The 14,816-nt window shown below is 42.8% G+C and overlaps 1 long non-coding RNA gene across 1 annotated transcript; it reads left to right on the plus strand.

Annotated features, from left to right (window-relative positions):
• The first annotated feature begins 8,450 nt into the window (after positions 1-8,450).
• On the plus strand, positions 8,451-14,531 carry LOC101436973 (uncharacterized). Its single transcript, XR_188184.4, has 3 exons — positions 8,451-8,820; positions 9,228-9,434; positions 14,062-14,531. It is a non-coding gene; the product is annotated as an uncharacterized lncRNA (long non-coding RNA).
• Positions 14,532-14,816: the final 285 nt, after the last annotated feature.

A 14,816-nucleotide genomic window follows, 5' to 3' on the forward strand; every position in this document is an offset into this window, starting at 1 on the left:
AGTGGAAGGCTGGGCACCACCAAGAAGAAAGAGGGGAAATGATAAAGAAAGAAGAGGCTCAATAGGAAAGGTCTGTGAGTAAAAGCTTTAGCTGCTGTCACTCATCCCCCACCCTCAGAGCAGACAGCATAGAATCCTCTGACTGGCAGCTACAGAGGGGCCCACAGGGGCCCACTTCTCCAGGAAGGGGAGTGTGGCAATTTGAGATTATTTATTAATCCAAAAAGAGAAAGATTATGTCTGTAAATCAATCTGTTCCTCTGGGTGTGATACCCTTTGATTGCATTACATTCAGCTGAAAGGTCTTGCTTAAATTACCTGTTAGATTAGGGCTTTGATTCAACCACATCAGTAAGGCATGACTCAGGTTGAGTCCCTGCTTCCTTGGTGGGCTGATATAAATGGACATTCACTCAAGGAGACAAACAGGAAGAGAGAGAGCGCTGTCAATTTTGGTCCTGGGGCCCCAGGGAGAGATGGCCCATTTGCCTGGTAGTTTATAGCTGACCTTGGGAAGACAGTTGAGGCTGGCATAGGAAGCCCTGAGAGACAAGCCCTAAGTAGGAGAGAGGGAGGACTGGAAGCCTGGAGGGAAAGGAGACCAGGCCAAGATCAGCAACGATCTCACATCAACAAGTGGCAAGTGATGGTGAGAAAGCAGCCTTGAGTTACACTCCCTGTGGTCTTATACCTGTAAGCTTTTACCCCAAATAAATATGCTTTACAAAAACCAAAAATTTCTGGTATTTTGCATCAGCACCCCTTAGGTCGATTAAGACAGGGAGACAGAAGGATGCAACCTAAGGATGATTCAGTTTTTGGCCAACAAATCTGGTCTGCCACGTCCCTTCCAGGCTGAATGTGGCTGTGCCATTGCTTGCCCTGGCTGCTGGAGGATTCTACAGAGATCCAGCCTTTTCAAACAGCCTTCCCACTACCAGGACTGCTTGTTGAGGATGCAGAGGGGAATGGAATTATTTCCTACCCAGAAAAAGGGAGGGAGTGACTGGCAAAGTTTGCAGAACAGCCCCTGAGAGTTTGACTTGCAAGACTCTGAATAGACCTGAGGCAGGATCCTCTGTCACTTCATTTCAGTCAGGGTTACAGTGAACACATTCTGCCCAGGACTGAGCTAAAAGGGTTGTCAAAGAGCCCTGTCTGCTGGCAGGCCAAGAAAGTGCACGTAAGGAAGATAAAAGTAAATAAATAAAAGAGGCTTTTATGGACTTTTACAACCTCCATCCCCAAGACCCTTGGAAAGGGTCACATTACTGGGTCCAGGGCCTTGCTTGGAGCAACTAAACAGGGACAATCCTAAAGACCTAGGACAGGTTGAATTAAGAATCAAAAACAGCACTAACACACAGCCTTCCACCACTATATCCCTACACAAGAGACAAACTGGGCATCAAAATAAACTCACCAGTATAATCAGATGCCTAGACATTAGAAAAAATTACAAGCCAGGGAGACAATGCAGATTTCTTATCAGAAGCCATGGAGGCAAGAAGACAATGGTATGATATAATTAAGATACTGAAAATGAAAAATTGCCAACTGAGAATTCTTTACCCAGCAAAATTGTCCTTCAAATATGAAGGTGAGTTTAAAATATTCACAAATAAACAGAAACTAAGAGAGTTTGTAGAATGGAATCTGGCTCTGCAGGACGCACTAAAGGGAATTCTACAGCCTGAAAGGAAAAGACAGGGGAGTGTAGAAAGTGAAGACTATCAGAAAGAGTAACCAGAAGGGTAAAAAGACAGACAAAAACAATATGACATCTGAAAACCAAAGATTAAAATGGTGGAAGTAAATAATGCATTTACGGTGATGTCATTGAATCTGAATGGAGTAAATTCCCCAATCAAAAGATATAGACTGACAGAATGGATTAAAAAACATGAGCCACCCATATGCTATCTACAGGAAGACCCACCTTAGATCCAAGGGTACAAATCAGCTGAAAGCAAAAGGTTCAGAAAAGATAATCCACACAAACAGTAACCAAAAAAGAGTAGAAGTTGCTATAGTAATATTGGACAAAACAGACTTTAAACCCAAAAAAGCTGTAAGAGATGCAGAAGGCATTATATATTAATAAAAGGGACAATTCACCAGGAAGGAGTAACAGTCATATATATTTATGGACCTAACCAAGGTGCTTCAAAATACATGAGGCAAACTCTGCCAAAACTGAAGGAAGAAATAGACATCTCTACAATAATAGTTGGAAACTTCAATATGCCACTCACATCAACTCAACAGATTAACAAGGAAACAGAGAACTTGAACAATGTGATAAATGAGCTAGACCTAAGGAAACATATACAGAGAAACAGATGTGGCTCAATCAACTGCGCTTCCATCTACCATATAGAGGTCCGGGGTTCGATGCCCAGGGCCTCCTGATGAGGGCAAGCTGGCCCGTGCAGTGAGCTGGCCCACACAGAGTGCCAGCCCATGCTGGAATGCTGCCCCAAGCAGGAGTGCCCCCCTGCATGGGAATGCCACCCAGTGCAGGAAAGCCACCTTGCACAGGAGTGCCTGCTGATGTGGAGAGCTGGTACAGCAAGATGATGCAACAAGAGACACAGCAGAGAGAAAATAAGAAGTCGTAACAGAACAGGGAGTTGAGGCGGTGCAAGAGAGTAACTGCCTCTCTCCCACTCTGGAAGGTCCCAGGATTGGTTCCCAGAGCTGCCTAATGAGAAGACAAGCAGACTCAGAAGAACACACAGTGAATGGACACAGAGAGCAGCAACAGGGGGAATGGGGTAAATGGGGGAGGGTGGAGAAATATATTAAAAAAAAAAAAAGAAACACATACAGAACACTGTACCTCAAATCAGCAGGTTATACATACTTCTCAAGTGCTTACAGATCTTTTTCCAGGATAGACTACATGTTGGGTCACAAAGTAGGTCTCATTAAATATAAAAAGATTGAAATTATACAATGCACCATTTCAGATCATAATGGAATCAAAAATAGGTGGGAAAGGGGGGAATTCATAAATGTTTGGAGGCTAAACAATACACTTCTAAACAATCAGTGGGTCAAAGAGAAAACTGAAAGAGAAATTAGTAAACACACTTATCAAAACTTATGGGATAAAGTGAAGGCAGTGCTGGGAAGGAAATTTATAGCCCTAAGTGCCTATATTAAAAAAGAAGAAAGAGCTCAAATTAAAGAATACAGAGTTGGAGGAACTAGGAAAATACTACAGTAAACCAATCCAAAAGCAGAAAGAAAAGAAAAAGAAAAGAACTAACAATGATTAGAGCAGAAATAAATGAAACTGAGAACAACAACAAAAAACAATACAGAAAATAAACAACCAAATTCTGGTTGTTTGTGGAGAAAGTAGCCACGGTAGCTGCTGAGGGTAGGGAGAGGGAAGAAGAGATGTGATGTGGGGGCATTTTCAGGACTTGGAGTTGTCCTGGGTGGTTCTGCAGGGACAGCTACTGGACATTGTATGTCCTCCCATGGCCCACTGGGTGGACTGGGGGAGAGTGTAAACCTTTGACCATGTGTTGCAGCAGTGCTCAGAGATGTATTCACCAAGTGCAATGAATGTCCCATGATGATGGAGGAGGGTGTTGTTATGGGAGGAGTGGAGTGAGGGGGTGGGGGAGTATATGGGGACCTCATATATTTTGAATGTAACATTTAAAAAAAAATAAAGACAAAAAAAATCTGGCTGTTTGAGATGATTAATAAAATTGACGAATCCTTAGCTAGACTAATGATAAAAAGAGAGAATATGGAAATAAATAAAATCAGAAATGAAAAGGGGGGGGGGAGTGTTATGACTGACCCCACAGAAATTAAAAGGATAAGAGGATATTATGAAAGACTGTATGCCAACAAACTAGACAATCTGGATGAAATAGTCAAATTCCTAGAAATGCACAAATGACCTACATTCACTCTACAAGAAAGACAGGAACTCAACAAACCAATCAAATTTAAAGAGATTGACTCAGTCATCAAAAATCTCCCAAGAAAGAAAATTCCAGGACCAGATGGCATCACAGGTATATTCTAAAAGGATTTGGAGAGGAATTAACACCAATCCTGCTTACATTCTTTCAAGAAACTGAAGAGAAAGGAAAATTACTCAACACATTTTATGAAGCCAATACCACACTAATACCAAAGCCAGATAAAGACACAACAAGAAAAGAAAATCACAGACCAATCTAATGAACATAGATGCAAAAATTTTCAACAAAATACTTGCAAATAAAATCCAACAAACACATGACCATGCAAATCGATGCAGAAAAGGCATTTGGCAAAATCAAGCATTCCTTCTTGATAAAACACTTTGAAAGATAGGAATAGAAGGAAAATTCCTCAATATGATAAAGGGCATATATGAAAAACACACAGTCAGCATCGTGCTTAATGGGGAAAGGTGGAAAGCTTTCCCTCTAAGATCATGAACAGACAAGGATGCCCACTGCCTCCACTGGTATTCAACACTGTGCTAGAAGTTCTAGCTAGAGCAATTAGACAAGAAAAAAAAAAAACACATCTGAACAGGAAAGAAGTAAAATTCTATTAGCAGATGACATGATCCTATATTTAGAAAATTCTGAAATATCAACAACAAAGCCACTAGAGCTAATAAATGAGTTCAGCAAAGTGGCAAGATAGAAGATCACATAAAAATCATTAATGTTTCTATACCCTAGTATAGAACAATCTGAGGATGAAATCAGGAAAAGAAAATAGATTTACAACAGCAACAAAAAGACTTAAATACCTATGAATTAATTTAACCAAAGAAGTACAGGCCTATATGCAGAAAACTACAAAACAGTGCTAAAAGAAATAAATGAAGACCTAAACAAATGGAAAGACATTTTGTGCTCATGAAGTGTGTAGCAGTTAGATATGGTTATGAATTCTAAAAATGGATATTGGATTATGTTTGCAAATTGGTCTCTACCTAGGCATGATTAAGTTTTGAGTACGGCTTTGATTGGGCCATGTCATTAGGGTGTTGAGTCCCCACCCCTTGGTGGGTGGGGTCTCACAGATAAAAGGCATGGCAAAGGACAGAGCTGAGCGTTTTTGATGTTGGAGTTTTGATGTTGGAGTTTGATGCTGAAGGAAGGAAGCTCACAGAGGAAAGAGAAGAAAGCTCCAGGAAGGGAAGAACCCAGGAAGCCTGAACCCTTGCAGACGTCGGCAGCCATCTTGCTCCAACACGTGAAAATAGACTTTGGTGAGGGAAGTAACTTATGCTTATGGCCTAGTATCTGTAAGCTCCTACCCCAAATAAATACCCTTCATAAAAACCAACCAATTCCTGGTATTTTGCATCAGCACCCCTTTGACTGACTAATATAGAATAGAAGACTAAATATCGTTAAGATGTCAATCCCACCCAAACTGATTTATAGATTCAATACAATCCCAACCAAAATTCCAACTGCCTACTTTACAGAAATAGAAAATTACCAAATTTATTTGAAAGGAAAAGGTCACCAGAATAGTCAAAAACATCCTGGAAAAAAAACAAAGTGGTGGACTCTCATTGTCTGACCTTGAAACACATTACAAAGCTACAGTGGTCAAAACAGCATGTTATTGCCATAAAGAGTGACACATTGGAAAGCAGATTTGGCTCAACTGATAGAGCATCTGCCTACCACATGGGAGGTCCAGGGTTCAAACCCCGGGCCTCCTGACCCGTGTGGAGCTGGCCCATGCGCAGTGCTGATGCGCGCAAGGAGTACCGTGCCACACAGGGGTGTCCCCTGCGTAGGGGAGCCCCACGCGCAAGGAGTGCACCCCTAAGGAGAGATGCCCTGTGCAAAGAGAGCGCAGCCTGCCCAGGAGTGGCCCTGCACACGCAGAGAGCTGATGGGGCAACATTCCGGCTCGCACCTGCGTTTCCTTCTGTGAGAAGGGTCACAGCTCTGGTTACCCAAAAGAGCTACGCTCCATTCCAAATAACCGCCTCAGGACCAGAGGAGCAAACCAAGGTGAGCGAGGAGGAGCCTGGGCTCCAGGGGGCCCCCATCCCCCACCTTGTCTGCGTCCAGGTGAGGAGGTGCCTGGGCTCTGGGTGGAGAAGGGCCCCAGCCATCTGCATGTCGGGGGCCACGACTGGGCCCTCCCCCAGCCCTGGAGCCCCCACGTACCCATCTGGCCGAGGAGCCGACAGTGGCTTCCAGGCCTCCCAGGGGGACACATGCACCTGTCCTGGCCGACTCCTTCCTCCCGCCCCACCTTCTGACAAGGCCCCGAGCGTTCACTGACATCTGGGGGAAGGTTTCAAATGCCTGCCAGCTGGAAGGGGCTTCCCCGAGGCCCAGACGACTCACCGGCCCGAGCCTGGGGCCTGGCCCCCTCCCCAGGGCCTGTCGCGGCTGCCGGAGAGGGACGGTCCCCTCGTTTTCCTGCCCCCCACCCCCCACCCAGCGGTGACCCCGCACCCCCCCCCCCCCCGAGAAAATAAACAGAAGGCCCCGCTTCTGTGACGGCTCCCGGCCGATGCGCCTTTACGCGCGTGGGGCCCCGCCTTGCGGGGCGCCTGCGGGAACGCGGGAGGGGGCCGGGAAGCTGTGGGCAAGGCGCTCGCTGGTGGTCGGCGCAGGGCAGCAGTCACTCGGGTCTGCAGGCGGGGGCTCTGCCGCCTGCGCGGGTTTCAGGCTGGGGGATCGGTGGGGGAGTGCCCGGGCCACCCCTGACCGTGCAGGGCCAAGCCGGCCTGGAGGGACAGCCGCGGGCTCGGGCTAAGTTCCGACGTGGGGGATAGGAGCTCTGCCAGGGCCGGGGTGGTGGCTGGGGTGCCGACAGAAGAAGGGGTGCACAGACGGCTGTGCGTGTGTCCCCTCTGCTGCTGGGCAGTGGGCGCCTCCAGCCTCAAGGTTCTGGGTGCCCCTAGCCTCGGGGTGCCTCTAGCCTTGAGGTTCTGGGCTCCTCTGGGTGCCTCTAGCCTCGGGGCGCCTCTAACCTCGGGGTTCTGGGCTCTAGCCTCGGGGTTCTGGGCGCCCCTAGCCTCGGGTTTCTGGGTGCCTCCAGCCTCAGGGTTCTGGGCTCCAGCCTCGGGGTTCTGGGCGCCCCTAGTCTCGGGGTTCTGGGCTCTGGGCGTGACTGCCCCCTGTTCTTCAGTGCCTGGGAGCCCCTGCGCTGAGGACGGCGGGCGCCGGGGCCTTCTCCCCGGGGGCTCCTTTCAGTGGCTCCTGAAACGCCTCCCAAGCCGGACGCAGGAAGGAGGCCAGGGGTCCTGTGGGCACCGCTGGGCGGACAGCAGGAGGGTCCCCTCCCGGGACCACTAAGCTCCCCCTGCCCTCGAGTCTCCAACATGAAAAAAAAAGTGACACAATTTAACATCCATTTACGATAAATACTCCAGCCAAGTGAGTTTAGAAGGAAATCTTACTCTGATCATTGGCATCTGCAGGAAACGCACAGCTAGGGCGACGGTTAGGCTAAGTGTCAGTTCGACCCATTAATCCTGCCTGTTGTTTGGTCAAGCAGGCCCTGGGCCAGTGGCCATCCAAGGACATTCAGGGACTTTGGTTATCGGTGAGCTGATCGCCCCTGTGCTTGGCTACCTGTACAGCCAGCGCAGGAGACTGCCGTCACAGAGAGGGACGTCTCATCCAGTCAGTTGAAGGCCCTAAAGAGAGAAGTGGTTTCAGCCTCAGAGAGAGAGCTCCCACCTCTACTACAGAGGGTTCCCTGGGAACGAATCGAGGCACTGCCTCGGCGCCCCGGGCTTGCACCTGCCTGCGGAATCTGGACTTGTGCATCCCCACAGTTGCATGAGAGAATTTCATGAATTCTCATACTGTTTACAGAACTCTCCTGTCATTGTGTCCCTAGAGAGCCCTTCGTAGTTACCTGCGAAGACCGGCTGCTTCTCGTGAGCTCTACAGAGCCCTGGAAGCCTTAGCACAATGAGGCAAAAAAGAAATGCTGCACAGCTGAGAAAGAAGCACCAAGGCATGGCAGGGTCTCTGTAGAAAATCTGAAAGAATCTACAAACAAATCCCAGAGAATGAATCTGAGTTTCGGGGGTCACAGGGTCACTGGATACAAGGTCACTGGGGAAGGAACAAACCACTGAGACGGGCCTGCAAGCAGCCAGTACATTCACAACAGCGCTCCAAAATGGAGCACGGATGTAGCAAACACGTAGGTGATGAAAAGTAGAAAATGCTGATGAAATAAATCAAAGATCTAAAGAGACAAAAAGACCTACTGTATTCACAGGTCACTCAATGCAATTAAGATGCCAATTCTCCCCTAATTGAGCTACAGATTTAATGCAATCCCAGTCAAGATTCCAGGAGCTGTAGACAAGCTGATTCTAGCACTTGCTGGGAAAGGCAAAGACACAGAAGAGCCAAAAACAATTTTGCACAAGAATGATGTTGGAGGACTCACGTTATCCAATTTTAAGACTTAGTGTTGGAGTGTTAGCCAGCATAAAGCATGCTGGGATACTGACATGACTGCTTTAAACAGAAATGTCTGCAGTTGGCATGGAAATAAGTGGCTCGGAAAGAAGCCAGTGAGACGGCGACTTCCTCCTCCTCGCTGGGCAGGTGCATGTTAAGGTCAATGTGCGTAGTTGCCAAGTTTCCAATTACAGCGCTGCTAGGGCCTTTTTGCTAAATAGAGCATTGTTTGGAATTGTACAAATACTATGACTATTGTACTGTGTACAATAAACTTATCAGTAGCATTTGCTCTGATCCCCTGAACCCCGTCTGTGTGATTTTTTCATTTCTTCTTGAGCCGCCGTTGACAAGTGGCGCCCAATGGGGCTTGAAGAAACCGAGATTGGTAAGTATGTTACCATATGAAGATGAGCTTCTCTTGGGATTTAATGAACATTCAGGGTAACAAGGGGACTTCACATAACAAATGGGAAGAATATTAAGCAACTTTGAAGGCTTTATTGAAAGCCTCAGGATATCCAAAGAGTTGACTCTTAAGAAATTATTTATATTAGTAGAAAAAGTTTGTTCATGGTTTCAGCCTGAAGGAAAAAAATTGTTAAGTTATCCTCAATGGCTGAAGGTCTTACAACAATTAAAATTACATTACAGAGAAGGCAATCCTATTTCTGTTAAGCTATGGACATTGCCTAGTGCTTTGTCTCTTGTTCTGAAGCCAGTGTGCCATTCTGATTCATCATCATCAGTTCAGATTCTGGTTGTGAGTCTGACTCATCTTCCGATGAATCTCAGGCTTCAACACCTTTGCCTTCAAGGCGAAAGAAGAAGTGTGGCGAGTTTCCTGCGCAGGCATCAGCACCTGAGATAAGGAATTCTAGAGAAACTCCTGCTTCGGGACCCCCTGGCTCTTCTGCAATTTGGACTCAGGAAGTTACAATCCTCATGATTCTCGTGGTTCATTAGATCCAGTTTGTGAAAGTGAAAGAGGTGCTTTGCAGGGTAAGTAGACTTTGTTATAAGTCTTCTTCTCCTCGGTAGACCTAGAGAATGACAGGAAAAGGGAGAGGGACAACTGCGAGTCTTCCCCTATAGCTATCCAGCAGCAGCTGTCACAATTGTCTTTAATGGATCAAAGGTGTTGCAGAAAGCCGCCTCTGTGGTCAAGTGTCTTCTGCCCAACGTGGGTTCTCCTCCCCTGGTGTTTCCTGGAGCTGTGTCCCCTCCTGTACTATCTTCTTAGCAAGCCAGTCTCTGATCCTCCCGGGTAGAGGGCGAGGATATTTCTGAATTTACTTTTTTTTCCTGTCTTAGAGCACCCTCATCCCAATAATCCTGACCAATATGTAGGTCTGCTTGAACCCATTCCTTTCAAGTTGTTAAAGAATTAAAATCTGCTTGTACCACATGTGGGCCCACTGCCCCATTCACGTTCTCTTTAATAGAATCAGTAAGTCAAAATCCTCTTTGTCCCAAAGATTGGATGGTTTTAACTAAAGCTTGCTTGATGGGAGGCTACTATTTGTTATGGAAAAGTGATTTGTTTAAAGAATGCAGTGCTCTGGCTAAACGTAATCAGACTCACAATGTCGCTGTTACCTTGGATGTGCTTATGGGCACTGGAGCCTACGAAGAAAGTACAACATACCACACAAGCAAAAGTGCTAAATAAAGCCCTGGTTAGTGAAATCAGCCTTGTAAGGAAATTCTCTGTTCAAGTGTTAACTAAGATAAGGAAATTATTCTGGCAGCAACTCTGCAAACCCACTGCTGCCTACATGATAATGTAGCTGTAGGCTAGTGGGGGTGGGTTAATAGAATTAATCTGCTAGAAAAGGAGAAAGACATTGTAAAATTGGTGTTCTGTTTTGTTTCCACGCTAAATCTGATTGGGCCTATTTAACCAAAATAATAAAATTAGTACAAAATTTTTTATCAAGGTGTTAAAAGGAATTTTTGGTCTTAAATCAATAGTTTACTCCTGAACTTCAAGTCTCACTGTAGTCTTAAAAAGTAGTAATCTAAAAAATTTGTCTGTCTAAACTGCTAAATAAAAGGCTTAACTACATTTATGCTGCTCAAGTTATCTTAACTGGTTCCTGATAACTAATAAAAGTGTTTCCAAGCACAAGCTTGCATGTTACAGGCAACATGGATTCCAGAAGAAACCTTAAAAACAGTGAAATCTAAGAAGTGAAATGATAGAGAACTTAAAAACAGCTATACCAAAAACTAAGAAAGTAAGAATTATGAGTCAAATTGTAAACTTTATGTTTCTATTGGTGTGCTGTATGTGTTTTGTAAATGTCAATATATATTTGGATACCTCAGGATGGTAATATAAATAAATAAAAATTTCTAAAAGAACTCTATTCAAATGGCCAAAAATTAAATGAGCGCTTATATTAATACTTATATTTAAATGTTAATAAGACTCTACAATGATAAAAATTGTCAGTCTTAATGAAATTACTGCGAGTCCTCTCATAAAAAATAGTTCTTGCCTAAATTAAAATGGTGTATTTTTCTTTACTAAATAAAGATGTAAAATTTAAATGAATATTTTAAAAGGTAAAAAGTTTGTGGGAATGCTGACTCAAATTTAATAAGTTTGTTCAAAAAAGAGTGTTTTGTCCTAAAATAGGACGTCTAATTTTCATAAACTCAAAATGGGGTTGAACATGTGCAGACGTAAATACATGTAGCGAGTTGTAGAAGGTATTGTGGTAACTTTAAGGAAGGAAATGTGTTCTGTGAAAGTAAAATTTGTCTCAAAATAATATAATTATAGTCTATATAGTTACAAATAATTATAAGAAGCTTAAGGAAACATTGTTTAAATTAAGGTATTTAAATGGCTAATTCCAAAAAGTCATTATTAAACAAAACCTAAATTGATAATAATAATAAAAGGTAATTTTATAATAGGAAAACTTGTTGTCAGCCAGCCTCCCCTGCCAGCTTGTTTCTGAAAGATTGTTTCTGTATTGCATGCTACTAACTATTTAGTGAAGAAAATTTCATTATTTTAACAAGTATGTTGATGGTAATTATATGTTGTAAAAAGTTTGCCTGGTAACTTATGTATGTGGGATGTATAGAATGTATTTTTATTATTAAGAAAACAGAAAATAATTTTGCCCTAAAATAAAATAATTGGTTATTAAGAACTAGTAAAATGTGGGACTAAACCTGAATAATACAGAATGTGCAAAAGATTCATGGAAAAAAATTGTTTTAATATTAAAGTTAAGTAAGATTTGATGAGTCTATCTATAAAGTTTTTAAAAAGATTTAGTATCAAGTAGTATACTAATGCAAAGTTAGAATCTTATTCTTTCTCAAAGTTTCTCAAGTCATTAGTCTGTTCTAGCAAAAGTTTATAAAAAGTTTTTATCCTGAATAATCAGTATACAAAGAAAGTCTGTTCTATCAGAACAGCTTCCTGTGCTTTACCCTCATCATTTCCTCAGTATTTGAAGAAGGAAAGGTCTTATCTCCTTTAGAGGAACATAACGTTCAAACCTGCTTTCTCAAAATCAAATCCTGAAAAGTAGCTTTTTATTTCAAACTGGTTACAAGAGATTTGTTCTTTTACCTTGAAAGAAATATTATAGTAATAAAATAGCTGAGTTCACTTAATATGTTATAAGTTGAATGGAAGGTGTTTAAAAGTGTTATAAAATGAAAAGGATTTTTTAACCCTCTATTAATTAAAATTGTGTAAGTAAAAGGTTCGTATAAATACTTAAGAGTATATAAATTTACCAATATTCCAGTATAATATTAAACAAAAGTGCAATATGGTTAATCATAGTAATAATAATTTATTATTATAAAAAAGTGTGTGTCACAAAAACAACCTCTTATCATCAATTAAAGTCACAACACTGTAGTATGCAGCAATCCCAGATACTCCTAGTTTGTTGCAAGAAATTAATATCCAACTGTTCACTCTCCCTCTGTTTTAAAACTTGCTAAGACTTTCTTTAGTGTCTTCTTGGACAGCCAAGCCAGGCTGCACCCCCCTGTCTGTGGAAAACCAGCAGTGGACTTCCGCGGTGCTTGCCCGAGCCTGTAGGCATAGCCCAGCCGTCCTGGCATGGTGATAAAAAATCTGACTGGGTAGGAAAAACCTGTGGCTGAAACCCTACTGATGACATTACATTAACCAGTAATCCTCTTCCCCAAAATTAAAAGAAACATCAGAAATAACAGTATCCTATCTTAAAAGCCTAAAACAGGCAAATAATTAGAACAGGCTGCAAAGTCCCTGCTGCTCTATCAAATCTTAAATGTTGTTTGGTTGGGTAAAACAAACTATACCCTCTGTTGTAATTAATAAAGTACAATGTTTTCTCATATTAATAGAGTTTGTAATATTGTTAAAATACTAAAAATCTTTCATCCCTCATTTAGCTCAAATATTAAAATCATTGTATGTACTAATTTTAAAAAGTCCTTCATAGAAGTAGGAAAACCTCCAGCAAGCTGCTTTAAATAATAAAAGGGAGGGAAAAAGTAGACGTCGACTCAGCCTGTGGATTGCATGTGGCCAGCCCCGGTGTTGGCTTTGGGTGGGGTCTGTGGCAAAGGCAACAAGCTAAACAAGCACCCCTTGGGTTTTCATCACAATTCTGGAAAGAGGCCAAAAGTACAATATAAAAAAGCAATTGTGTGCAGCACAGGAAGCCCTGCTGAAAGTGAAAGATTTAACCCAATAGTGTCTGGTCACTCTGAAGACTGCCGTCCCTACCCAGAGGTGGATTACAAATACTAAAAGCAAGACAGAAATGACAGACTGTTGTAAATCACCCTCAGATCTATGGGAAAACATCCGGGATACCTGCCAGTAGTAGCAGGGAACTGTCTGCCCCGTCCCTGCCCGCTCCTCTAACACCCCTTTCAGGACTGTGGAGGCAGATGCCTTCGTGAGGATCCAGAGCCCTACCAGGGAGACCTGAGAAGAAGCTGAGTGCGTGGAGTTTGGCCTCCTGTTGATTCAGAAAGACCCTGGCAGCTGTCAGTGGAATCTAGTGTACTTTGAGACTTTCTACATTATTACATTAAAAGGACAAAAAGATTTATTGGATTGTTAATAGCAGGAATTATTGGACTCATAGGTATTACTACTGCAGCTAGTGTTGCAGGCGTTGCTTTGCACAATGGGATAAAAACAGCAGCATGTGTGCAAGATTGGGATAGAAATGCCTCAGATATATGGCAAAGTCAAACAAACATTGATTTGAAATTAACCTTATTAATGATCTGGAAAATGCTGTAACACATATTGGGGATACAGTATATAATATGCAGATGCAATTTTTTAGCCTTAAAATGTGATTATAATCAATGTTCTTTTTGTGTTACTCCTTTAAAGTGGAATGATTCAGAGGAATGGAATAGTATTAGAAACATTTGTTAGACTATCAACACTCTAATATAACTCAGCAAAGTCAGGCATTGCAACAGAAAGCTGTATTAATGTCTCAATCAAATTTAGAGTTAGAAACGTCAGATATGTGGAATGAAATGACTAAAGAATTAAAATCACTAAATCCTGTTTCTTGGTGGAAACAATGGATTCCTACATTTCATGACCTTATCATGTACTGTTTACTGTTCTTAGTGATACTAATAGCATGGAAATCTTGGTTGGTGGCAAAACATCACATGGAACGACATTCTGCATCTCAAGCCGTATTAAGACAACGACCACCCCCATAGCAGGCGCTTAACTGGTAAGATGTTCAGAGGAAGACGACCTAAGACGGGCACAGTTACCTTGCTGTAGAAGGGAAGGGGGACATGTTGGAGTGTTAGCCAGCATAAAGCTTGCTGGGATACTGACATGACTGCTTTAAACAGAAATGTCTGCAGTTGGCATGGAAATAAGTGGCTCGGAAAGAAGCCAGTGAGACGGCGACTTCCTCCTCCTCGCTGGGCAGGTGCATGTTAACGTCAATGTGTGTAGTTGCCAAGTTTCCAATTACAGCGCTGCTAGGGCCTTTTTGCTAAATAGAGCATTGTTTGGAGTTGTACAAATACTATGACTTGGTACAATAAACTTGTCAGTAGCATTTGCTCTGATCCCCTGAACCCCGCCTGCGTGATTTTTTCATTTCTTCTTGAGTCGCTGTTGACAACTTAGACTATAAATTGGACTATAAATTATAGTATTATGACAATGTTATTGGCAGAATTTGATGCATGAATATATGATGACTTCATCTTTGACAAAGCTGCTCAAGCAATTCAGTGGCAATTTAGTAGTGTTTTCAACACATTTTCATGGCCTGAGATTAGGCAAAGAGTTTTTAAACCTGTCACCAAAAACACAATCCATAAAAATTACAAATTGACAAATTTGACTTCATTAAAATT

This window comes from Dasypus novemcinctus, chromosome 17 (genome assembly GCF_030445035.2).
Source record: "Dasypus novemcinctus isolate mDasNov1 chromosome 17, mDasNov1.1.hap2, whole genome shotgun sequence".
Classification (NCBI taxonomy): Eukaryota; Metazoa; Chordata; class Mammalia; order Cingulata; family Dasypodidae; genus Dasypus; species Dasypus novemcinctus.